The 26,165-nt window shown below is 40.1% G+C and overlaps 1 long non-coding RNA gene across 3 annotated transcripts in view; it reads left to right on the top strand.

The window, feature by feature from the left end:
* Window positions 1-26,165, top strand: part of LOC138116481 (uncharacterized) — a 104,997-nt gene that overhangs the window by 43,126 nt on the left and 35,706 nt on the right. The window contains exon 7 of one of the 3 annotated variants that reach the window (XR_011154165.1): window positions 19,791-20,193. The exons of the other annotated variants lie outside the window; for them this stretch is intronic. This is a non-coding gene — a long non-coding RNA (uncharacterized lncRNA). The remainder of the gene's footprint in view (window positions 1-19,790; window positions 20,194-26,165) is intronic. 3 annotated transcript variants of the gene reach the window in all.

Raw genomic sequence — 26,165 nt, 5'->3', positions numbered from 1 at the left:
AATGTATTAGGGGACACTCAGACTCAAGCTGATTTCCTGTGCCAGGAACTCTTAGGCTCCCTGACTCAGAGCCCTTGCTCCCACATTGGTCAGAATGCTGTAGCTGCTGATGGCTTGCAAAGTGGCTGAGGCCACTTTCCTCTAGGAAATATTGACAGCCTGCAGGACTGAATGTTAATGTCAGCTTAACTGACATGGTGGCTGCTGAAAAATGAACAAATAAAAAACTTCTTTTATATGGAATTACTTCCTGGGAGAGTGGTGTTTGAAGGGGCTGATTGTGGAAGTGGCATTGTTTGGATGCTGATTTTCTCTACCATGTGCCATTTCTTTCATTAGGTTTACAATAATGTGATTATCCTACTCTGTCACTCTGCAGTTCATACTGTTAACACTCCACTTGTGCTCCTCAGTGCTAGTAAGATTCTGTATTTTCTACTTGTTCTGAAAGCTATGCAGGTTTGTGCCTAAAACCAGCTGGTTAGAGACTCCTTCAATTTAAAAACCATTCTGCTACTCAAATATTTTCAGCCTATCATTCTTACTGAATTGTTGTTTAAAAGCAGTATAATAAAATAATAATTCACTTGCCAAATAGTTTTTAGAGGATCCTATCTGCTGTCTTAATTCTTGTTGTTGCTTTCATATAGGATCAGACCAGTATCTTCTCACACTGGGAGAACTCATCATGGCTCCCCATCTAAGAATTAATTCATTATTAAATTAATAATAGATTTCAGTTACAGTAATTTTTGTGCAAAATAAAGTATTACTAATCTTAGTACAGGGTAGTAAAAATCTTCTGGTAAATGTTCAGTGTGTTGGGAGATATTTTTATGAAAATGTTTTTTCCAAAAACTGTGTTCTTTTTAATGGAGAAGAGACCTCCAATTAAAAAACAGACAAAACAAAAAAAACCCATAAAACCAAACCAAACAAACCTTGTCAAAATTGAATATTTGCATCTTTTATTTTATTTTTAAGTATTTCTTTATTTTAAAGTGTTTATTTTAAAGTATTTTCTTTCATGTAAATAAAATTAGCTGGAGAACAAAGAGCCAGTTGACATTCTTTTTTCCACTTTAAGCCAAAACTTTCCAAAAAATCTCAAGAATATTTGAAAGCATATGTATTTTGAGTTGAGGAGGGAAATGCTGGTGAGTCTCCACAAACTCACCTGAGTCTTTTTTTTGTTGGCAAACTCAGCAAAGAGGCTGGGCTTGGGCTTGGGACCCGAGCTGTGGTGCACAGATCGGTTCTGGATTTACAGGTGCACCTTGTGCCTGTACTTTCTGTCCCAGGGAGCACTGAGGCACTGCAGCCCACAGCAGTGCAAGATGGGAGCTGCTTGGAATTTTGCTTTGTCTTCAACTCAAGAGGTTCACTTTCTGAGGGAGCACAAAGAGACGAGAAAAGGAACAGTCACCAAGCAATCCTTGGCCCTCTTTGTGTCCTGTTCACAAGGAAGCTTTTGGTACCCAGCCCCCCCCCTCAGTCCCTTCCTTCAATTCCAACTCACTCCTCATCCTTTTCACTTCCATGTCTAATGGGAGTCATCTCTATCCTTGTATTCAGCACCTATGATTTTATCAACTTAGAGAGCTGAAAGCCTCATTTAAACACTCTAATTCCTCTGAATCCTCAAAACTGACCTGTTAGTAGTTATTCAGTCGTACTGATGGATTTGTAGATGTAGTGCATAGGCACGTACACAACCACAGCTTCTGCATAAAACTGAACTCATTCTAGAATCAGGACTGGGATACCTGAAGAAGACATGTAGCTTGTCTTCTCTCCTAAGTCTGGATCAGAGCTACAGAAATCATTCCTGACAGGTTTTTGTCTACACTGTTCTTAAACCTAGATAATTAAGATGCACAACATATTTCAGTGCTAATGCTAATATTTAATTTTCCTGCTGAAGTACATGACTAGTTTTTCTTATTACCATCATCATGGATGTGGGGAAAAATTATTTCCTTAGTAGCAGGCTTTATTCCTCTCCTGTGAGAAACCTCTTCTATGGGACAAACAGAACCCCAGTTGTTTCAGTTTCCCCAATGGGATTTGCGTGCTCTAATGCTATGTTATATCTGGTTGTCTTCCTCTGGGCTTATCTCCATTTAGTTTATGTGTTTCTTATCTGGCAAGATTACTTTGATTTCTATTCCTTGAGAATGTTCACAATCCTTCCCACTTTGCAGTAGATTTATAAGCACGGTCTCTTTTCATCTAAGTCGGTAGTGAAAGTAGGGATTGATACTAATGCAGGATGGAAGCATGGAGAGCCCAACCTGACAGTGGAGTTTGACACTAGAAATTGCTCTTGAGGGTGCTTTTCTACCTGTTTTAGAGTTTGCTCTTGTCCTGATTTTGGGTCATATAGAATGAATTTTCTTCTTACTAGCTGGCACAGTTCTGTGCTTCAGATTCGGTACAAGAGGAATGTTGATAACACACTGATGTTTTAGATGTTGCTAATTAATGTCTATACTAAATTAAGGACTTTCCAGGGCCTCGTGCTCTGCCAGGGAGAAGGTACACAAGATGTTGGGTGGGGGGTACAGCTGGGAGAGCTGACCCAAACTGGCCAAAGGGATGCTCCAAGGTGTGGAATGTCACACACAAAATGGGGAGAATTGACTGGGGAGCATTGATTGCTGCTCAGAGACAGGCTGGCTGTCAGTCAGTGGGTGGTGAGCAATTGTTCTGTACAACAGCTCTTTCTCTTGGGTTTTATTTCTCTCTAGCCCTCCTTTTTGTTATGATTATTATATTCTATTATGTTTTAGTTAGTAAGCCATTCATATCTCAACCCATGAAGTTTGCCTTTTCAATTCTCCCTCCCACAGGGTGGTTATCCTGTTGCAGAAGGATGTTAAATTTGTGAAAGCAAATCATGTCAAATTTTACACACAGCTTGTGTGTGTAAAACTGTAAAACTGCTGGTGATGTTCAGAGAAGCTCAGCTGCAGTTGTGCTTTTCCAGCTGCTACCATTAAATCCTAGTTCAGAATCCAAGAATTCCATTGAGATGGCTCAGTATGAGCCCTGTATCTTTGGCCCTTAAACTTGGGCTTTGACCTGATGACACTGCAGATGCCTTTTGTCCTGTGTACGAGATATTGCACTCTTGGGAGCACAGGTAGCAATGCAATGGTGCTGCTTGTAGAGACAGGGAATGGGGAGAAAGACCCAGTAGCAATTCTCCTCACCTGCTGCATAAAGTGACACCAAATTACCTGAAAAAGTTTCTTCCATTGCTATTTCCCCTGCAAGCCAAGCTGACCCTCATATTGCAGCACTCCAGGAGTTTCAGGTGATTGTTGCTCCAATGAGGTGTTTCATGCCTGGAATTATTTCTTTGATGGAAGAAATAGAGAGTAGGACCAGGAACAGATGGTTGATAATGACGTCTTAATTCTAGAGAGAATGAAAGTGCTGTTTCATTATGGAGTGGTATATTTAAATTGCCTTCAGGTGTTAGTTTAAGAGAGTAGAGGAAAAAAGAAAAGTTAAAAAGATTTTTAAGATTTAGTAAAAGGGATAGAGTGGTACAAATCAGAGCTAGTAATAATGCCCTACAAACCTGTCAGATTGTAGTAATGTGACAAGTGCTTGCTAAAGGGAATCATTGCCCCATGTATGGTGATGGACTTGTTTCACTTTGATGAATCAACTGGTTTGAATTATTAGAAAAATGAAATGTTTGCCCTGGTTCAGAATTTCCAAATGCCCCTTCAGGATAAAAGGATATGCTTTATGTCTTTTTAATAATTCGAGAATCAATTTTATGCTATGCAAAATACTCTCTCTTTAAAGCACTAACATACACTTTAAAACAAATCCATAGTCCAACTGAGTTTGGTGACTAGTAAGTTTCATTTAAGGAATTTCTTTCCTTCTGCTAAACTTTCCTACAAATTGGACTTCTTTTAGTAAACATGTAATCCTAAAGGTTTATTATGACACTTTCAGTAAGCAGAATCCTGGCTGATAGAAATGTTGATGTAAATTGGGATTAATCAGGCTAATTCCTATGTGAATTTATGGCATTTATGTATGAGAGATTGGAAAACTATCAATTCAAGACGTGTGTGATAGAAAAACCACATACTGACATATTTCTTTCTGTGAAAGATGTCATTGAAGGGCTGTTATTGTGTTACATATGTCATGTAAAATGTGTGAAAGATGAATAGAGATCCATACACAAACACTTTTGATCTGTTTGTATGCATTTGAGGAAAAGCTCTCATAGATTTCTTAAAAATACACAAATTAATATTGCTTACTTTTCAGCAGGGGTAAATTAGGGTCTTTGAGACCTTCTTAGAACAGTCTGGAGTTAAATAATATGCATGTTTTTCATTTTACTATGATGAATGCAAAGCTATTAAACAACCTTTTAAAGAGTTGGTGTAATTATCTGTAAACAGTAATGTTACAAAAAAAGGTCAAGTTGTCCTGCCATTAGAAGTTTATGGATATAAACTGGATTTATGTTGCCATAAAATGGGCACCGACTAACTAGATTAATTCTACACAACTAAACCAACTGTAGTAATATTTAGAAACAATAAAGTGATACCAATTAAAGCAATTTTATTTTTTGTGTCATATTGATTAATGGTGCACTAAAATTAACCAAAGACCTTAAAATCAGAATGGTTGCAGGAGGCATCCACATCTCAGCATTATTACCAACAAGAAGGAGCAGTTAAGGGAGATGGCCCTGCAATAGTATGAATATTTAATTAATAATTAGTCATGTAATTTCTCCTCAGGAATTATTATCCCTCAAACTGGTTTGTGAATTTAATTATTAGCAGCCTTTTTGTTTCCATGTCCCCTCATTACTGTCAGGATTGATGTAACATAAACTTCATTAAAAATTAAAGCAAGAGTCTTAATTACAAGGCTATCCTGACTGAAGTCAGAATTAGCCAAGTCAGTGATGTGCAAATGAGTGCATTATTTAAGAAACATGCTGGAAGTAGTTATGCTAATGTGGAAGGTTCACAGTAGCAGACCTTTTCACTTGCGGTTGCATATTCATTAAATGCACTATGCAAATTTAATGTAGCAGCCTTAGTAATGTGTTGTTAATTTATTCAGATTTATTGAGTAGGACTTAAAAAAATGTACAAATTTAATTACTCTATCTGCTAGAATGATATTAGGAGAGGTAGTGGAGGTTTAAAATGTGTTGATCTGGATTACTGCAGTTTGATGGAGGATGTAGTATCAAAGGACACAATTTTGATAACTAGGCTTGAAAGAATATTTGATTTACTTATAGAATGATCTAAGAAATCACTAAAATTGCACATGCTACTTCCCAATAGGAAAGTAAAAAAAAAAGTCTCAGTTGTATTAACTTAAGAGCTAAAGCAGTGCTGAGTCCACAGTCTAATGGATGTAATGATCCTTCTGAGACCAGTAAAGGTTATGTATGGAGATCTATGGGAAGCAAAGTGTCTTTGTGGAAAGTTCACCGGTTGTTACATGTTCCTTGGTGATGCTGCTGCTCATCAAGTTTAACAACAGGAATCCTGTCACTTTGCAACATTACTGGCAGCACACAGTCATTTGTTAGCAGTGGCTGATATGAAGTTTAAATTTCTGTTTTTATTTTTACTTTACAGTCTGCTAAAAAACCCGACACAAAGACTGCAAATTTACCATTGTGGAATAATTCTTACCTGGTATATTTTTTCCCTATGAAAGTGATACAGATGGAAAAAAACCTATGTGATTGCATTGTAGTATTCACTTTGAAACCTATTCAAAATTATCTGGTCTCTCGTGGAAAGACTCATGCCAGCAAATGTGACCCTGTTACCACTGAGGAACAGAAAAGCTGAGCTAGAACAATTAGTTTTCAAATGTCTTTGATTCTCCCCCATGTAACGGCTTCCATATTTTTATTTCCCACCTGATGCGTGGTTTCAGAAAAGTAATTGCTGCGTGTCTTGTGCTTTTTCAGTAATCAACTTCATAGCTGGGTATCTGTAAAAGTTCAGATAATTTTCACACACTTGTAAGGGCTAAAGCCTGGGCTGCTTATCTGGGCAGTAAGAGTATAAAGGACTCCCTCCTTCCAGGTGTGATAAGTACTTGCACATTCTCCTCGGTGTGGGGTTGTCTTGCTATTTGCTCACTATTGAATTGTCAGACATCCAGGCTGTATCAGGCCACAGGCTTGATACTATAAATAAGTGACTTCCATTCCCTTGAAAACGTCTGATCCTGCCTCCCCTTGAAGGAAACAGTGAACAGTCCACATGTTTGTCTGAGTTAACACTTAGGTACTTGCAGCCAGGAAAACTCTGAGCCTTCAGGTCAAGATGTTAATGCTGGGCACAGGCAGGTCTGCATTACAAAGCCTTTGGTAAAGCTCACCTGAGAAGTTCTTTTTCTTCTACTTTTGTTTCTTGTTACTGCTATGGTGAGGCTGCTATCTCCTCTGTCCTCTGAACAACACTGCAGAAATTAACTTGACTGTTCACTTTTAAGTCCCTAAAAATTAGCTGCCATTTGAAATAATGATAACAATACAAATAATCTGATGTAAGTTCTTAAATCTGCATTTGTCTTACAAAACTAAGAAACCAACCCTATCCCTAACACCTTCCTCATCTTTTCACTTTCTCTGTGCTTTACTGGTCTGGGCCAGTGACTTTTATTTTCAGCCAAACCTGATCCAGCTAACAAATGCTCTTGGTGCTGGGCTATCAGCTGGCACCACAGCTGATTGAAATCACTGGATGAGGGAGACAAGGGGCTACTCTTTCTGTCGTACTGGCACCCTCAGTGCATGCCACAGTGCAGCCTGACAGGACAGCAGCCACTGGCACAAGGGGTGGAAACAAGTGGTTGGACACAAAGTCACACGGGTCCTTCTGTGGTGACTCTCCTGCCAAACATGGACTGTACCTACAGCTTCTCTGCCTATGTCTTAGGCTCCTTTCACTGCTAAATATTATAATACAGATTCCCTGTCAATGTTTTTTAATCCCTGCTGGAATCTATCCTGGTTTTGCCAGGTGGCTTGAGGAATCTGGAGAATCTGTCAATCTCTTTCCCTCTGCTCTCCTCATAAACAATTGGATCTGTTAGGTTTGGGTAAAAAGCTGACTGCCCAACCTATCAGTTTTGGTTTTCCTTTCATGCAGCAAACTCCTTTCAGATAAATTCTTTTGCTCCAGAAAGTAACAATCTGCTACACAAAAAGGATCTATGTCCTCTGATGTCAGGCATCTCCCCTGGAACACACAAGGCAGAGTCTGTAGCACTGTAGGTCGGTTCCCCTCGTAGATCGAGGCATTGCCTGGATGTGTGCACACACAGCCCAGGCTTTCTGGAAGTGTTCTGAGGAAAATTCATCCTCTTTGCCCAAACAAGGATCTATGCTGTATCCTACATTGCAACAGTGTTGTTTGAAAGGCATTCATGGTGTTGGAAAGCCTTTCATAGTGTGGCCTCTGTATGTCAGAAAAACCAAGAGGTGTGGGTGTGCTGCACAGCTATTTCCTGCTCCATAGAGAGATTCTCATTTCACACACACTTTACTGGAAATGGCTCTCTCAGTAAATTCCCATTCACTCTTCTTTTACATGTTTATCCAGTCACTGGAAATTTCTCTTTTCTGTTGAAAGCATAGGCTGGCTTATTTGAAATAGTATGATTGCAGTGAAGTCTTAGAGCTGTGCCTTCATTGTGTGGGTGGGGAGATTAAATGATGTGCAGTGTATGCTTGGAATAGTTGAATGATTAGGCACTTACATCTGTTTAATTAAACAATGAGCTTCAACCTCTGTTTAATTAAGGACTAGCTCATTTCAGTTGTGGCTGCATGCTGGGAGTTACAACACTTCTGTAATTCAAATCCAAGGATATAATAGAAATAGGCTGGTCTTGTTCCAATCCTTAATAGCCAGTGGTGCACAGCACAAGGCAAAGAGATGATCTGCAGGTGAACAATGTAAGAATTGAGGTGTTATCAGGGAAAAGGTGTGTTTAAGGTAAGAATTGTGTCTATATGAAGAATGTGAAATCCTATCTGTTGGGTGATGGGGGAGGTAAAGGCTACCAAATATCATCCATCAATAGCAGTGTGTTATAGTCTGGCTTTATTCCCTGGAAAGTCTTGTTTCCTTAACATTATTGCCTTAACTTTGTCTCCTAAGAACTTTGCCCACATTGCTGAAGGCTGAGGACCTTGTGTTTTTCAATGTAATCCTCTGAAAACAAACTTCACTATGAAAAAAAATGCAAATGTCTTGTTTTTTTAAAAGAAAAAGTAGGATTTGAGACACAGGCTGGAGCTTAGATTTGAGAACGTTGCTGTATCTCATTTAGCAGAATTCACAAAAGAATCTGGGACCGATCTGGTTTGCTGTGCTGTAGGATTGCCTGCCAGGCAATGGACTTTCCTTTCTCTGTCCTAATTATGAATTTGAGACACACAAACCTTGTTCTTTAGGGAAACTCAAACCAGTGTTAACTAACAGGGAAAGAAGCAGCAGCTGAAGAGAGTGCTGTGTAGTGTTCTTTCAGTACTGAGCTGTGAAAAGGAAAGAAGAAATTTGTAAAGAAATATGAGAAAAATAGGAGGTGTTATAAATCTGTTGAAAGGGACTCAGAAAAGTGACTCTTGTTATCAGACCTACAGGTCTACATATTCAAGTCAGGTTGGTTGGGAATTCCAGCTTCCTTGTGACTTGTTACCTTGACTGTCCCTAAGGAAGAATTGCAAAGAGATGATGTTGCAGTGAGTAAATGTGACTGTTTCCACTTTAATTAGCATGAGCCTATACTGGAATATTTAGGGAAACTGGATTAGCTTTCAAACAAACATGGAATTTGATCATCTTGTGTTTATCTTACACATGTCTGAAGTCCTGGTGAACCCAAAACCTGATCATCCTTCCCAAGCACCATGTGAATAACACCACAATTGCATCATGCTTAATTTGCTCTATTCCATGACTGGTGAGATGGCTGGAGCCCCTAAACAACTAAAATAACTCCCAACTTGGACACTCAGGGTTTCCAAGGGCTGCTGAGTTTCCAAGCTAAACTACAAGGCAGAGAGATCGTTAAGTGCCTGCATGTCCCTGTCTCCCAACAGCGGCAGCACACCTTGTGCAACACCAGTCCATTCCCCATCTGGCAGAGGGGAGTCTTGTGGCAGTGCTTGGTACTTCTGCTCCCAGGGAAGGACAGGATTTTGGTGGATGCCTTTTTACAAATGTGCCAAGGTTTGGGCTTACTGAACTTAAATTTTGAAATAAGCAGTTAGTTTTCAAGTAGCCATTTTGTACTAAAATAAAGTACTTTTTTTCTTAATAAGCATTTTCATAATAAGCAATTTAATATGCATAAGTTTAATTTTGGTAAGTTGGTCTGTGTATGTATGCATAATCAAAAAAGTACCTTTCGTTGGAGAATGCCAATCATTCATCTCAAATGAGAGTTGTAAGGACTAAAAACAGTATGAATTTTGGCAGAGATGGTCTCATGCTCTGATACATGTGGTTACTGTAACAGTAGCTGAAGCGTTGCACTCTGAATGGGTTTTGTCTGTATTCACCTGCTGTTTCTTCAGTCTGTCTCTGTTGATGCGTGGTATCTGCTGACAGAGATAAGGTATAAGGTTGCTTTTTGCAGTGACACTTTGTGCATTTTGTTTGCTGCAGTTGTAGCAGCAGCAATTCAGGAGGTGCACACATGTAACCTGTCGGCCCTCCTGCAATGACAGCCATTGCCGGACTGTCCCTATGGCTTTACAAAGATGATACACAGAAAACCGCAGCTATTGCGTTGCAACAGCAGCACATTATTTTACTGAACCTTAAAAAAAAAAGGGATGTGGCTTTCTTGTTAAGCAACCTTGTGTTTCAGCTTCTTGCTGTAACTTTAAAAGCACTGGGTTAGTCTGGACCCTGGGCAGGCAGAGCAGCTGAAGGCTGTGTCCTCGGTGGGGATACTGTAGCCCAGTGAATAATGGTTCTGCTTCTGTGGGTCTTATTCTTGTTGCAATTACATGGGTTTAATCAAGTTCATGAGTTTGGGCAGCCTCTCATCTTCCTGCCTCTCTCTGCTCTCCGTCCTCTACCTAGTACATTAACTGGAGGAAAAAATTTATGATCTCATTAGTTTTGCATATTGGTTCACTTAGGACAAATTGAAGCTTAAAAATGTCACTCAACTTCAACCTGTTATGAAAGCATTTAATCCACCAAAGACTACTCAGGTGTTTCTGAGCCATTTGACAACTCTGTCACCCTGTAAAAGTTACATTAAAAATGGATTCTGTACAGGTACTTCTGATCACCAGTATCACTGCAAGTTCTAAGCTGGGCTTCTGGATGGGTGTTCTTGGCTGTGCCAAGCCTCACTCCAGGTGCGCTCAGATGTGCTTCCCTGCAGATTCACAAATTCCACGAGAGCAGGCCAGCATAGGGACGAAGTGAGGCGGCTTCTCCCTCTGTTGGCTTAGGCCCTGACTGTTCCAGTTCTTGTTCTCTCTGTGTATTTTACAGGACTTTCTGCAAGGCATTGGCCATCCCTGCTGAGTCTTGCCAAGCTCACCCTCTGAACCTCTGCCCCAGGGAGTTCTGGAAGTTGACTGAATCCTGGCACTCCTGGTGATCACTTCCTGTGCAGCAGACATTTGCTTTATGTGGTACAGAGGGAGAGCTGTTGCTGCTGGAGCTGTGGTTACCCTGGCCCCCAAGCTATTTTGTACTCTGGCAATCAAAGGCCTAGGATTTCTATCATTTTAGGTGTTGCTGTTCATTAGCAGCTTTCAGGGAATGATAAACATCCCATCTCTTCCCTGAAAACCTCTTCTCAACTTGTATGAGACCTGATTTGAAAAGCTAGGGTCACTCAGGGGCTCTGCACGCAACTGGGGACTCCAGCACACAATTTGGTAGCAAATGAAGAGGAATATTTATTTTCTTTAAGCAGACATATCAAATTTCTGTGTTTTTTTAAAAAAATCAAACCTATACTTTGTTTGGAAAAATCTATGTTTCTGAGAAATTTCAAAAGTTTGGTTAAATCTTCTGAGTCATCTTTTTATTACCTTCTACCAAATGTATCCTGAAGGAGGACTCCAAGAGTTTTGCTACAGGAATCAGGTGTATCTTCCATTCCACTGTAAGCCTTTTCCCTCCATGCTGACTTTGCATGTGAAGTTTTAACTTGAGAGAAAACCTTGTGTAGATGCAGATTAATCTCCTGATGCAGTTCTTGACAGCACTAACAGGTTGTGATATTCTGGGATAATGCTGCACCTCACACTTCCTGCTGTTTAAAGCAATTATTTTTCATATAAGATATGTTGGTCCTACACAGGGATTTTTACAGGTGTCCTTGTATCCCATGGCAAAGATTTGAGGCCTGGGGCTACTTTTTCTATGTCATCGTCACAATTCCAACATGGATAAGCTATTTTGGGGGCCCCTTTTCTGTCAAGTCTTTGGAATTTACAGGCTGTCTCCCTTGCCCTCTTTGTCAGACACTAAGGCTCTCTTGCCTTAACTGAAGATGATTTGCCATATGGTAAAGTGGGTTTGTTCTCTATTAAATGTTTTTAATTGCAGTATGTTTACAAAGAGCTCTGTAAATACTTACATATCTGATGCAGCTAGAAATTAGTTTTATGCTGGGTTTTCCTGGGACTATTCCAAATGACGCTGTTCAGAGAAGTTAAATTGCATTTTCTGCCATTCAGTGCTTAATGACAGCATGCCCAGCGTGGGGCTGGATGGCATCGTGCTTTCCATGAATCCATAAATAAGACCTCAAAAGGATTACTTCAAATGATATACGTGAGTAAGCTCCCAGTGAGGTCTGGCGGGAATGCCTACTCTGGTAGCACTAGTGAAATTACTCGTATGATTTACAGCCAGAAACTCAGCCAATGTAATTAATTTTAAACTCTGTTGTTTGCACTAGGATTTTACATTGATTTTTTAAAGTTGTCCCAGTATGACTTCTGCACATAAACAGAGTCTGAGTCTGTCAGAGCTTTTTCTAAAGGCTGCTTACTGCCCTCCATGAAAAGTTTAATTTGAGGGAGAGATTATTTTCTGCTCTTGGGAAGCCCGAAATCAAGCTTCAGACTTGCAGAAACAACGCTTCTGTAAAGACCTCAGTCACTGTAATACTGATTTTCAGCTAAAACTGGTGTGTAAAAGCCTACTAGGTATCTTAAGTATCTACAGATATAAATTACAGATGTGAAGTGTGTGTATGCCAAGTCAGCACAAAACAACCCCATCTGAGAAACTGTATTATGTGAAGTGCAAACAATTCTTAGCTGGGTAAAATCAGAGAATGGGCTAAATGATTTGTTGGAATACTCATTGTGTACAGCTGTCAAAATATTTATTAATCATGTTTGAATCCTATGAAAACCTTTTCTAAATGTTCTTGGAGGAAAACCAGAAAATCTCAAGTTATGCAAGGCAACTTAATCGCTGTAACAAGTAGAGAATATTCCACTTAAATTCCTGTTCAACAGACTAAGTTCCATTTTGGCAGCCAAGTTGTTTCCATGTTGTTCAGCCCAGGTACAGGTATTTAGTATCATCTCTTTCAGAAGTATCATCTCTCCACACCAAGGCATGGAAGGAAAGCTTATGCAAATTAAGACCAAGTTCAGGCTCTTGGGCAATGCCATCCTTGGTTTTAGCTGGCCCTCAAACTGTCCTAAACTTCTCCATGGATATTCTTTAGAGACTGCAGACATGAAAAACACTGTGGGCTTGTTTTGTGTTTCCTGAGGCCTTTGGAGTATCTGTGCCCAGCAGCACCAAGGTGGGAAGGGATATCAACAGCTGGATAAAAGTTCTGCTGGGAAAGGGTCCAGCCTGCTTTGCTACACAGCTATGAGTGTCCATATGGGAAAGTGTCTGAGGAGCTTCCACTGTTGATTTTGGAATCTTTTTGTGTTGCTTCTTTTACATAAGTAGAACTAAAGTGCACTGGATCCTCTGCAGACTGACTACAGCTCTTTATTTGCAAATGGAATGCTTTCCCCATCTTCTTATCCTTGGACTTAGAATGTATCATAACAAAATAGGCAGTATTTAATGTAATGAAGTCTTTAATTTTTGTGTCTCTGTAGCTTGGAGAAGTCAGAGCAATGATAAATTATTTCAGAAAGTACATTTAGGTTAGAATTTCATAGCTGCCATAGGTACTGGGCATAAAGGGCCTGGGTAAGGGAGCCAGGGGATGCAGGAGTACCACGGGTGGGAGCACTGTGACATTAACTGTGACACCATGGCAGCACCTCACTGAAGAAATTCAGGAGGAAGAAGTTTGGAATGAAGAATATTCAGAGCCAAATACTTTTCTGGTGTAAGTTACTTTAGCTGCACTGGCAGGCTTGTGTGATTTGAGGATATGCATTTGTATCACAAGAGAATTTCTTCTTCCAGGATATTGCACTGTGAAACATTAGAGCTCTAAAGCACCTTGATTCTCCAGCATCCTTTAAGTTTTAAATGTCTGTCTTTTGGGTATGGTCTTAATAGACTGGGGCTTTAGGACCAGTTTCTCTGAGAAGCAGTTCTGTTCAAGAAGGGCCCTTGACACCATTCTGGCTTAACGCTAGACACATCTGCTGCTACTTGGGCAAAATTGACACTGTCTAGAGAGCAAAGCAATCACCTGCTGTAGCATTACAGAGCATTTACACTTGAGCCATATTACCAGGCAGTAAATCTTGACCTTTAGGAGTTCAGAGATTAGATTTCTTCGCTACAAGCGCTCAAGATATTGTTAGGAATTTGTTGCTATTCAAAGCAGATTTCAGGGGTTACCTATGGGTTTAAATCATAGCCTCAATCATTATTGGAAGGTTCTTTTAAAGCTGAGATAGCTTCGAATAAAAACTAGGATTACTTTTACATTTATTTTTAGTAGTTGTCAAAAAGCAAATGTGGGGGGTAGGAAGGGGTTGTGGGGGCAAAGACATTGCTCTAAGTTTCAGTGTTTATTTCTATGTGAACAGATATTTCACATATCTGTTCACATATCACAGATATTTCCCTCCACAGGGAAATTTGGAGGGAAATTACTTCTTTTCAATGTGGACAAGAGATGCACTTATTCCACTGTTTTCAAAATAGGACTGAAGATAGACATAGTTTAAAAGAAACTATTCTGAAAATAGGAACCCCTCAGATAATCACTGACTTAAATAGACACAGTGTTAATTGTTCATTAATACTGAGGAATGCCTGAAAGCTTGTGCTTTGTATTGTGTACAAACCAAGCACTGCAGAAGGGGAGTCAGGCAGATGCCAAAAGAGGTCAATGAGCCCCCACTACTAACAGGAATCCTTCATTCCCATTGCAGAAAAGCACTGATGATCAGGTTTGTGTAGGTGCACACAGCAATTTACTGGGACTCTCATCTCCTTTGGCAGCAAGATAGAAGATCAAAACTCATAAGACATTTCTCCTCTCTTTCTCTCATTTCCCCAAACCATTGCAGTGGGTCTCAAATCCTTATTTCTGTTTTTTTTATTCCAAGCTTATTTTTCCAAAATAAAAAGAGTTACAGTTATGAAAGAAATCCAGTTTTCATCCAAAGTTTTTTAAAAATAATCCATTTTTTAAAAGTAACTGTAAGCCCAGATATAAAATGGAAAGCTAATGACTGAAGAGCAGTGCAGTAAGAGCCTGTTGTAACTGATAGTAAAAACATGTTCTGCGTGGTGCTGGAGTTAAAATGTGGTGGTAATTCTGGAATGAATTCAGAAAAGAATCAGCCAGAAGAGTAAGGGATTTTTGCCCTTTGCTCAGGCCAATGCTCCAGAGCTGGAACACACTCTAACCCTCTGGGCATTGTATTAGAGAAGGATTGGAGATCACTTGGAGAGTACAGGCAGGGAAACTTTTATTGAGGAAAGGAAGCACGATTAAAGTGATTAACTACCATGAAACAGTTCATTATAGAGTCCTTTAAAGTCCAAGTCTCCCAGCCCCCAGGGTTTCACTTGCTTGCTTTTTTTAATCCTGTAAAGTAAAATAATAGTGACTTTTTTTTCCTGTAGAAAGGGAGGGAAAGCTTAACAAAGGGGAGGAGCTCAGAAGGGGGCAGAACCTTTTGCCTTACTGCTCTTTGAAATCTGTAATTGATATTGTAAAACTTCCCAATGAAACACACTTTTCCAGGCTTTCAGAGGCCAGAAACTCCAGAGTTATTTTGCTAAGCCTCACAATTGCGAAGTGTAAGAATGTGTTTCAACTGGCTGGACAACCTTCAGCTGAGTAGTTCCACTCCTCTGTGCAGATGATAAACACCATCCTCACAAGCCCCAGGTCTTGTTCCCTCTTCTGTGATAACTAGGCATTAAAAACAACAGATGGAATCTTAACTGGTCAGCTAAAATTGTCTAGGTCTCTTTGGACACATTAGATATCTCACAAGGTGTTAGAGTTTGGCCTTGCACAGCTGATCTTGTGGTCTTTGAAATCCTGACCAGTGGAAACAGATTTTGGCCTTGGGAGATAATGAAAAAAAGCTCTTGGTGAGCCCTGTAGGAGCATAAAGGCTTATCTTTAAGCCTTTTATCATCTGATGATGATGGCTCAGGTAGCTTAAGGCAACTGAGCTGTCCCCAGTGCATCTCTGCTTCTTTTTTTCACACTGAGGAAGATGTCTTGTCTAGATCTGAACTCCCCCAATCTGTCTTTTGTACGACTCTCTTGGCCCTGGTTCTACATCCATCTTTATCACCTGTTGTGTGGTTCCACTGCTCTGAGCATCTAAGGATGTCACAGTCTACAGTATGTTTGCAATAAAGCAGTTAGGCACCATTTTTATGGGTGGGAAATTGTGTTGTTTTCTGTGATTAGGTCCTCTAAGATACTGGGACTAAATGACAGCTAAATGCCTTTTGAGTGTCTAGGTTTAAATGGGAATGACATCGGCGTTCTGCTACAGAGAGGAAAAGGAAAAAGCCAAACAAATCCAGGTTCCTCACATCTTCAGCTGCAGGTCAGCTTGCCTTGGCATTCTAAGGGAGATCTGAAGGATTGGAACATGTAAAGTGCTCCTGTATGTAAAAGCACCAAAGGGCTTTCGTCCAATGCCATGTGAAATGCTGACACACTATGTTGTATTCCTAAATGCTAAAATGTTTGCTGCTTGTTTGAAACAGTATCCTTAATATAGGATATGATCTTTTGATGAAAATAAAATACAGGGAAACAATCTAGTTGTGACTGACTATGCCAAACCTGTGTAGAAGTTTTTGTTTTGACTTGCTTCCCTCCCACTTCCCCCCCCCACAGAAGACTCACTGTTGGTGGTGCCAGCAAATGCATGGTGTGCAGTGGTTGCTATGGTAATTATTTCTAGTAATGAGTTAGTGTTATAAATGGCTAGGATTTAATGAAGAGCTCCCTCAGGAATATCCTGATCAGTTTGGTTATGCATCCCTGTGAGACATGCCAGGGTGCTGAGCATTCATCCACTGCAGCAGAACCAGGGGAGCCGTGGTGGTTCATCACTCCTGAAATCTCCCACGCTTTTCGCCAGCTAATTCTGTAGGAAACACAAGTAAACGATGCACAACTTACTAATGACTGGGGCTCACAATCTGCACGGATCTGCTTCCCTGTACCGAGGGGGCACTCAGTGCAGCTTTGTGCACAGTGCTGATTTACTGAAGGGGCAAGAAGATTTTCAGATTTACAAAAGCTGAAAGAATACTGCATTCTGTTTAAAATAGAATTATTCCATCTTTGTGTATACAGATAATTTTACTGTTCTGAAGGGTCCATGCAATGTGCAAAAGCAAGTGATAGCTTAATATGGCAATTTGCAAACATCGAACCAGATGTAAAATATGTGTTTTTTAAAAAAATTTGTACTTTAGATCTTTATAGAAACTCATCAGATTATGTTTTTATAGCAGGTGTCTTTCCCAATTTGAATCTTAATAAGTCTTAATTTCATTTTGAGACTGTGGAGAACTGGTTAACTTGGTTCAGCAATCAGTAATGTATTCCTTCCTGGAAGTCCAGAGATTTAAATTAAAGCTGTCAAACAGTAATAAGGTTGCTACCAAATACATTAGGAGCCAGTGTACAGGTGCTTGTAATGCTCCATCACATGGATAGAGGTTAAGGGACCAGTCATTTTATGAGGCCACATATGGGTTCTCCTGCAGTTTTGCAAAACAGAAAATGGCTTCGTCTGTTTAGCAGAGGAGTTTCAATGTGGTGTTTATTCTTTGAAAATAGTGCATGGGAGAACGGAGTTTAAAAAGGGGGGTTTAAATTCAAATACAGATATGGCTTTGCTTAGTTTTCCTTGGGGCAGTCTCTCTAAAGGTACTTCATAAGCCAAGATCAGTCCACACCAAAAGAAAAGATCCAAGCAGCTGCTTCCCTCTGAAGGCACATTAACTATTAGGGGTCCAGCCTGGGCTGAATCAAAATCTCACTAACTGCTGGTGTTTGTGGTTGGGTTTTTCCTGATCAGGAGTTGAGACCAAACACACAAGTTGGTAGAAAAGTGGTGTGTTATGAGCTGGCAGGAGGCATCGAACCCATTTTGTTGTATGTTAATTTATCTGAAATGAAAGTACGTGGGTCACGTGTAACATATTTTTGGTTCATCTACATGCCAAACTTAATACTTGGGTTGGGTAATTAGGAAAAGAGCATTTTTTTTCCTAGACTTTAAACGCTATTCAGAAGTTATATATTTTATAGTGAGATTGTTTAGAATTGACTTTGTCTGAACAGATAAATTTTCATCTCAAGTATTTCAAAATGTGAGACTTTGTTAGACCCGCTCAGATTCTTTGGCTGTGTCTCACTCAGATAATCTCTGCTGTTCCCCTTCTACAAGAGTACCAAGGGTTCTTTTGTCAAGGGCCTTGTTTGTCAGACTGTGCTAATGCATCTTTAATCATTCTTCTTCCTCTTTCTTATGCATTTGCTGCATAGTTCTAGGTGGAATTGCCTCTTCAGATTTTTTCTGTCTTGCAGTAGTACATTCAGGCTCAAATTGTTGTGCTCAGTAGTGCCATTGTCACATTATAACAAGGAAGATGCTTCATCATGTGTTATAAAATGAGCCAGAGTCTTCTGCTAGGAGCTGAGGGATCATGTTGTAGAAAAACATTCATTTTTAAGCACCAAGTCATTACACTGGAAAAGGACACATTAACGTTGTCAAAGTATTTTCACTCTGTAATGCCAGGGTATCACATTAACAAAGTTGCAGGGCATGAGGTTTTCAGTATTCCCATTTACTAAGGTGTACAATGCAGATGTTTTTAAACGGGCAGTTTTCCTTGGGATTATGAGTTTGGCAGTTGCTAACAGAAAACTTTGGTTTCAAAATATTAGCAAATTAGATAATACTATCTGGCAAGTCTAATTAATGCAGCCAGTTCAGGCACTGCCTCCTTTATTGTTGCTGCTATGTAATTATGATCTTAGATTTGTCTCCATATTTAATATTTCAATAGAAGGCAGCAAAGTAATGTAGACTGTCTCACTGTTAATCCAGTAGTTCTATATTTTTGCTTATATGCTGGTCAGGAAAAGAAGAAAAGGTTAAGTGAAAGATGGTGAGGGGAAAGAGGTCTATCCAGGGACAGAAAGACCATATTGCCATATGAAAAGAAAAAAGGTACCTGAGTTCAGCAAGCTGAAAGTTTGAATTACCAAAATGTGACAGCTCAGGTAAAACAAGCTCCATGAAATTTGTGAAAATATCTGCTTAAGTCATCTTCCTGTGATTGTTGGTATAAACAGTTTTGAAATATTAACACCATCACAAGGTATCTGTGTGGTTTTTTAGGAGCTAATGAGAGCAGGAATGTGGGACATCTGTTGTTCAAACCCTTCCTATGAACCATGAGGGTGTGGTTATGACTGGGCTGGATGAGCAAAGAAGTTGTGGCATTTGCTTGCAAGTGCCTGTGTTCCTGGGCTTTTTTGGCCAGTGTATCTGATTAACCCACTGAGCACACAGGAGTACAGTAATATCCAAACACAGACCAGATTGAAGAACCTTGAGGATACCAACCAAATCTTTGATAGCTGAAGACAAAAGGGACAATTTCTGAGGTGAGGTACAGAGAAAATACAGGCATTCTACTGGGAGATTGGATCCCAGAAAATCCTTCCAGCTAACTAATAGAAATGGAAGGCAAGGAACAGGGAGGAAGGCATTGGAGCTGGGAGACTGTGATGTCTGTACATGTGAGATCAGAAAAGAGAAAGCAGTTCTCCTGGCAAGGAAGAAACAGGGCTTTCCTTTGTGCATCTCAAGGATCTTCTTCAGGGGGCAGAGGAGCAGAAAGTGGAGCAGAATAAGGATAACAATTAAAGGACGAGATTGAGGGTGCCTAGGAATACTCTAGGCACTCATCAGTGGGAGAGAATTCCCACTGAAAGGGTCAGATACGGGTGGCAGTGGCCACAATTCACTCCAGTTTGACCAGCTAACAGATGAAGAACAATTAAAAGACCAGAACCATTACAAGCAGTAGATAATTGTGTTCAGCATTATGAAAGAACAGCCAGAGGATCAAATGGCAGTGAATCTATACTGTAGACAGTAAACAGAAAAAAAAGGAATTCCTGTGATGTTGTCAGAATGTGTGCTGGAAGTATGGAGGGAGCAGAGTTCATTTTATAGATCATGTCCTGAAGAGACACATGAGGTGATATAATATTAATTGCCTAAATATAGTATAAAAAAATCCCACTCTTGTGCATTTATCTTCCAGGCAAAACTAGATGCTGTAGAGAATGTGGCACTGATGCTAATGATGAGGGATTGTGGTGCTGATTGGTGACTCTCAAAGGATGGACTATTTGCTACTTCTCTCTTTCCAATACTGTGTCCCTCCTGTGTCAGACATGTCAGAAGACATCAATCGGTCAGCGAAGAATCCTACTCAGTAGCAAACCAGACTATAAATAATGCCCTCTGCCAAAGCACAGACCATTCTCCAACTGACGAGAACAAAACAATACAGAAGTATTAATTGCCTCTTTAAGAGTATAAAATCACTCTGCTGCTTGGAGCAGTGCAGCTCTTTAGGATCTTTAGCTGCTAATGACCACTGGAATCTGAGGGGCTACAATTGTCTTCCCAATTATTTAAGAACCTGAAGCAGTCTCCGAGTGGTGAGTACTAAAAAGGAAAATCAAAGCAATGTGCTATATTGTGCATTAAAATGATTGGTTTATATGGTACTGTATTTTTATGTAATTTAACATTTAGAAAACTAAAGGCAACTAAATAAATAAAAATAATATTTTTTTCCTATTTCCAATAAAAAATATTTTGATTATTATTTTGGAGGAATCCTTAAGGAAATTTCTCTCAGAAGTGAGGAATATGCTATTCCTTTATTTCTCTTTATGAGACATAAATTTTAAAAAGCTTGGTCTACTGTGGAGAAAAGCAGTGCTGAAGGACCTGTGCTGCTGTTTGTACAGACACATGAATGGAAATTCAAGCTGAGCAGAACCAGTATTGCTGGTGCCTTTCCTTTGCTGAATGGTATCTGTGTTCTGATCCAATACCAGCTGCTTGGTGAATGGTTTCCCTGCCCGGGCCCTGGGTATTCCTGCCCACTCCCTCTTGCCCACAGCAGTCACACTCTGGAAAAAGACTTGTGAACTTCAACTGACTGACTTACTTATATCTGTGTCTTGCAAAAGGGCAGGAGCCCCTCCAGTGATACCAATTCCTCCAATAATCATAAAAAAAATCACATAATAATTCAAGTTGAGAGGACTCTTTGGAGTAGGGCTGATTTCAGAGCTGGATAGGATTGCTCATGACTGTGTCCAGTCCAGTTTTGAATATCTGTAGTGTTGGAGACTCCACAGCCCTCCCTTAAACCACTATGAATTAGAAATTAGTAACTGAGAGGAATGAGCAGTCTCCACACCAAAACACAGCTGGATACTTTCACCCTGGCTGAAGGCTGAGAAACATTTGCTTGATTTTTGTCTGGGAAGATGGAGGTAAAGTATTTACTGAAGGCATAGTAGAGGAGAAGCAATCTGAACTCTTCAGCGGACCACGAAAACAACTTGGGTTGGATTTAGCCCCAAGAAGGGCCTGGAAAGGATTTTTTGTCTGTAATAGTTTTGAAGTGACAAAAAAAGGTACTGCACTGGCATCTTTGTGCTCAAAAAACTGAACTTCCCCCATTTTGTGCCTTTGCACAAAATCCCTGATTCCAGGCTGTGTTTGCTTTCTGTTTATCACGAGTGTTTGTGATTTGCAACCATCATTGATTTAGGAAAAACAAAGTCAAATTAAAACACATTGGTTAGAGATCTAGTTCCTATTTATAGAGCTAAAGGGTGTTTTGGAATGCAGTACCAGATAAATACACTCCTCTAGAAAGATACCAAACACTGAGCTGCTGCTGTGTGTAATAAGGTTGAATGAAGCCAGTGATGTTTGACTGTAAAATGAATTGCTGAAGATTTGAGTTTAATCAGTTGGCCAGGCTGTTTCACTGCAGTAATTTTAAGTAGCATGGGAGTTCATCTTCCTGTAGGAACAGAGAAGGGGGAACAGCAACTCTCCTGCTTTGTGAAGCATCAGCCAGAATAAAAGTGGCTACTGTTGTACCTGAAGGAGTGCTGGTAATACCCCACATCCAAATGAGTAATTAGCTGAAATAATTACCAGCCTTGAGATGAATCCACACACCTTTTTTGCCTGTGACAGTATCAAGGATAACAGGTGTTGAGAGTGCCTTGAAGGGACAAAGATGAAAGATTATTTCATGATCTGGATTCCTTTAGGCAGAGAAGTCTTGCGTTTTATCCTGTCATGCACAGAGAGGTCTAAGCAGCACCTCATTCTCCCCATGCTTTGGCAATTTTGAAGCTGAGCTCCTGACAGAGAGTGAATGTTGTTTAATCTGGGAGAATTGTCTGTCCTTGAGAATTCAGTGAATTGTCTCTGTGTCTCTGCAGAGTCTGTTTCTGACTTAGTGATTCAAGGAAAACTGCAAGTAAGGATGCCAAAGAGGCACTAAGCAACAGTCTTCCTATTCCTGAGATTTAGATTAATTAACAAAGTAAGTATTTGAAGGGTTCCTTTACTTGGAAACTTGCTGATGAGACAGTGTGCATATTTCCAACTCATGGTTTCCCTTCTGCAGCAGTGACTTGCAGGAATAATATCTCTCAAAACTGTCACTAGATTATAATATATTCTTGCAGTGTGCACCACCATTACACCCATGACAGATCTGTGCAAGTCAGTATTTGAATCCCAAGATGATGTGGTGGAACACGGCAGAGAGATGGGATGGGTGGAAGTGATGGAAACTGGCTGTTGCAATAGTTTATCTGCATAAACATTTTTCCATTAAAACTTTACCTTGTCCCCTATTTTCTCATCCAATTTCATTATAATTTGAAGGAGATTTTTGCCTAGCCAGTACATTTGATTTATGTTTCTTTTTTATCTGCTCTCATTTGATTCTTCACCAGGTCTGTATTAGGTGTTATGCATAACAGGTGTTATGCCTTTTTCTGATTCATTATCCTCTACTTTTGTTTTTCACTAATCTCTTTGTTCCTGCGGGTTTTTTTGTTTGTTTGTTTTCTATTCTCTGTTTCTCAGCTACAATCTGTAATTCCCCAGAGTTGAAGCAAGTTAGAAAAAAGGTGTGTCTTCAGTCCCGGCTGGCATCCAATTATTTGTAGTGGCCCTTGCTAACATCCTGTGGTTCCAAGGCCCATAGGAAGTTCTTGCTGTTTTATGACTTTGACTGTTCATGGAGCAAGGTCCATCCCAGTGGTTCTGTGTGCAATTTATCTGCCTTTCAGAAGAACAGACTTAGTGCTGGTGGTACAGCTGGGCAGCACCACAACACTGGGTCTTCCTTACTATAAACTGCCCTCTCTGAAGTTAGTCAGTTTTGGTTTAGGAGTTTTCTGGAAGAAACTATGGAAAGACATTGTTTTCGACAGTGAAGTTACTCCAGCTGGCTGCAGCTGAGGATTTCTGGTTAAGAACTTTGTACAAATTTGTGCTGCACTTGGCTCAGTATATTGGTTCTGTACAGGGTCCATCTTCCTCCTGTACTGCAGTCCAGCATTTCCACAGGAACAAATTCTCTTCCTTTTTGCTGGATTTCAGTTTTGAGAACTGTACGTGCTTTTTCTCTGACAAGTCATGCAAAACCCTTGCATGGCTGAGCACACCTTTTTAAGTTAGCAGATAGCTGCTCTCTTCCAATTGACCTTCACCTGCAACTGCCTTTGTCTACAAGAAAGGTCATGAATGCGTCCTCTAGAAACAAAGAAAGAAAGCTACACAGGCCCAAACTGATACAAAATTGGACTAAAGATTGCATTGAGATGCTTTCCAGTGACACAAGGATTTCTGCTTTCTGCCAAGGTGGCAGCAGCAGCCAGTGAAGATTAGGCAGATGCTTGTGAGTAGGTTAAGTCTGAAGAAAGTGTAGACTGGCTCCTTTTTTCCATTGAGAGCAGTTTCCTCACATCTAATTGTGCCTCTCTCTGCATTTCATGTAGTACTGCTGCCATAGTTTTGAACATGCTTTTAATTTTTTTTTCCCCCCACCTATAGTTACTTAGGAAAACTTCTGGATGATTAATTCACCTCATAAATATTCATCTTTAATATTACATTTTCAGTATGGATATGTAGTATACTTGCTGAGAAGAGCTACCTACAATAAATAAGTAAGGCTGAGGATAAATTGAGCATACAAAACTCCTGGAATTTGCCAAGAACTGACTTAAGTGCCAGTGGACGGTTTTAAATTCTAGTACCCACAGGTCTTCATAGGCTGAAGTTCTCAGTCTCCATGTTCAAGGAGTGAGGCTGTAATGAAAATATTTTGATATTCAAGAAAAAAATTAAAGCTTCACAACACTTCAGCTGAAAAGATCAAAGTCGTCTTTGAATAAATGTGACTGCATTTTGCCTTTCAGGGACTTAACTGATCTGTCTTCCCTGAGATGATTCCTCTACTTCTCATGGGACTCTCCCTTCATGTTTGTGGGCTGTGCTTCTAGAACATGATTTTTGTTTACTCTAGTGCTGTAGTCTGATGGCTATTAAATGGCTTGCTGGAGAAAGTACAGATTGTGCAACCATTTTTTTGCAAATGCTATGAATAATTCCAGTGACTTTCAATTAGTTGCCTTTTCAAGAGTTGGAGAGTTTTAACTGCTGTTAGTAGTCCTGGAATTAAGCTGTCTTGAGCCAGGTCAATGTGACAGAAGAAACCTAAACCTTTATAGCATACCTTTCCTGACTGAATAACTAGGGAAACTCTACAATTGCTTAAGAAAAAAAAAGAAATACTCAATATTTGAAATAAGTTTCGAAAAGATCTCACGCTGCTTATTTACAGAGGCTCCTGTGGGAAAATGGAGATACTTAATGTGTAGTTGGGATGAACCTGGACAATCCAGAGGATCTCTAACGTAGCTTGCAGGTCAAATGCTTTCCAGAAGATAGAGAAGGAAGATGTTTAACCTGTCCCAGGCTCCCCAGAGGAGCTGGGTACTTCAGGGCAATCAGCACAATGCAATTTTCATGTCTATGTGCTCTGGGGGAAGTGAAAATATTTTTCCACTCTATCTATAGAAGATAGTTATGTGTAACTCAGAAAGTTCCCAACCCTCTTAGTGACCCCTCCAAATCCTTTCCTTGAGTATTTATGTTCTAATAAAACAAATGAGGAGTGGGATACTGAGGTCCAGAGGCAGATGGTCAGTGGGAAGCAGAGTAATGGCACCTATCTTAAAACCTTCTATTTGTGTTGAGCACCGATAAAGAGTCATCCAAGACAAACCTGCAGGTTCCATCATGGGACCCACTGCCGTGCCTGCCCAGTGTTCCCAGCAGGCAGGATGTTTCCAGGGAGGCTCACTTGGTGCCCTCTGCTTCGGACTGCATTTCCAAGCAAACACCTGCTTGGAAACCCATTTCAAAAGCGCACAATGCAGATATCTTTTAGGAAGGAAACTGAGCATGCAAAGAATTAAGGTAGTGCATTGATGAGACTGAAGCTATTTTGAATAAGAACAAACACCCTTAGGCTTTTGGGATTTTAGTACAGAATTTTGAAAAAACATCAAAGGGGGAAAAGTAAATACTGGTTTTGCAGCTATTGACACTTCAAATTCTATTTAACAACAGCCATATCAATTGCATGTTTCACACAGTGTGATTTTCTTAGCAATATGAGCTAGATTTGCTTTTGAATGTAGAATCAGACTTTTTGCATTGAATTGCAGGTTGGTCTTGTTTCAGCAGTAACTATAGTTTCAGCGTTTGCCTCTCCTGTACCTGATCTTAAACCTTCAGTAACACAAGAGATGTACGACCTGCAAACTCAAGCTACTGCAGTCAATAGCCGGTAAACTGATTTAGACTTAGAGTGCCAAATGCCTTTGTGACGCGTTTGTACTTCATTGTGTGTTTGTGTAAGTGCAATGTAGCAAATGAAATTTTAGCCGCCTGTGATTCATGTGTTCATGCCTTTAAAAAATATACAGGGTTTTTAAATGGTAAATACTATCAGCTACTTTTCATCCTGATCACTAATGAAAGATTTTATATCTACTAACAGAGTTTGACAAGGTTATTCATTTTGCCTCCCTTTTCTATCACTCCAGTCATTTTCCATACATATGTCACTATTCCTCCATTATCTGGAAACCAGCACCCTGAAAAACCGTGACACTGGTGGACAATTGCATTCATGTCAGAGGCTGTTACTACTCTACTCTTGTCTTTAATGTGGTTTGGAGATGCAAATCATCAAAGATTTCCAAAACTCTCTGGTGTAGTTTAAGCAATCAAGGACACCAAAAGAAGTTGTTCTGTGAACCTGCTGCTGGTTGGTTTTGTCCCTTGTGTTTGTCAAGATTCAGCCAGGTCCTCTCTGCTCCCTCAGTTCTGTTCATAAAATCTCTGTCTCTCTCTAGTCCATTCTTGACCCCCACAGCTCTCTGGATGCCTGTGCAAGCCGGTGCTCTGTGGAGCTGGGCTCTGGCCCTGCCCAAAGACTGGGGAGTAGGGTGTGGGTGTGTGTGAGCATTTGCTCTTGTAACACCCAGAGATGAGGGAGGTACTTCTG

The sequence above is a fragment of the Aphelocoma coerulescens genome, chromosome 10 (genome assembly GCF_041296385.1).
Source record: "Aphelocoma coerulescens isolate FSJ_1873_10779 chromosome 10, UR_Acoe_1.0, whole genome shotgun sequence".
Lineage (NCBI taxonomy): Eukaryota > Metazoa > Chordata > Aves > Passeriformes > Corvidae > Aphelocoma > Aphelocoma coerulescens.
Note: the sequence above shows the minus strand (reverse complement) of the source record. Positions and strands in the feature narration are given on the sequence as shown.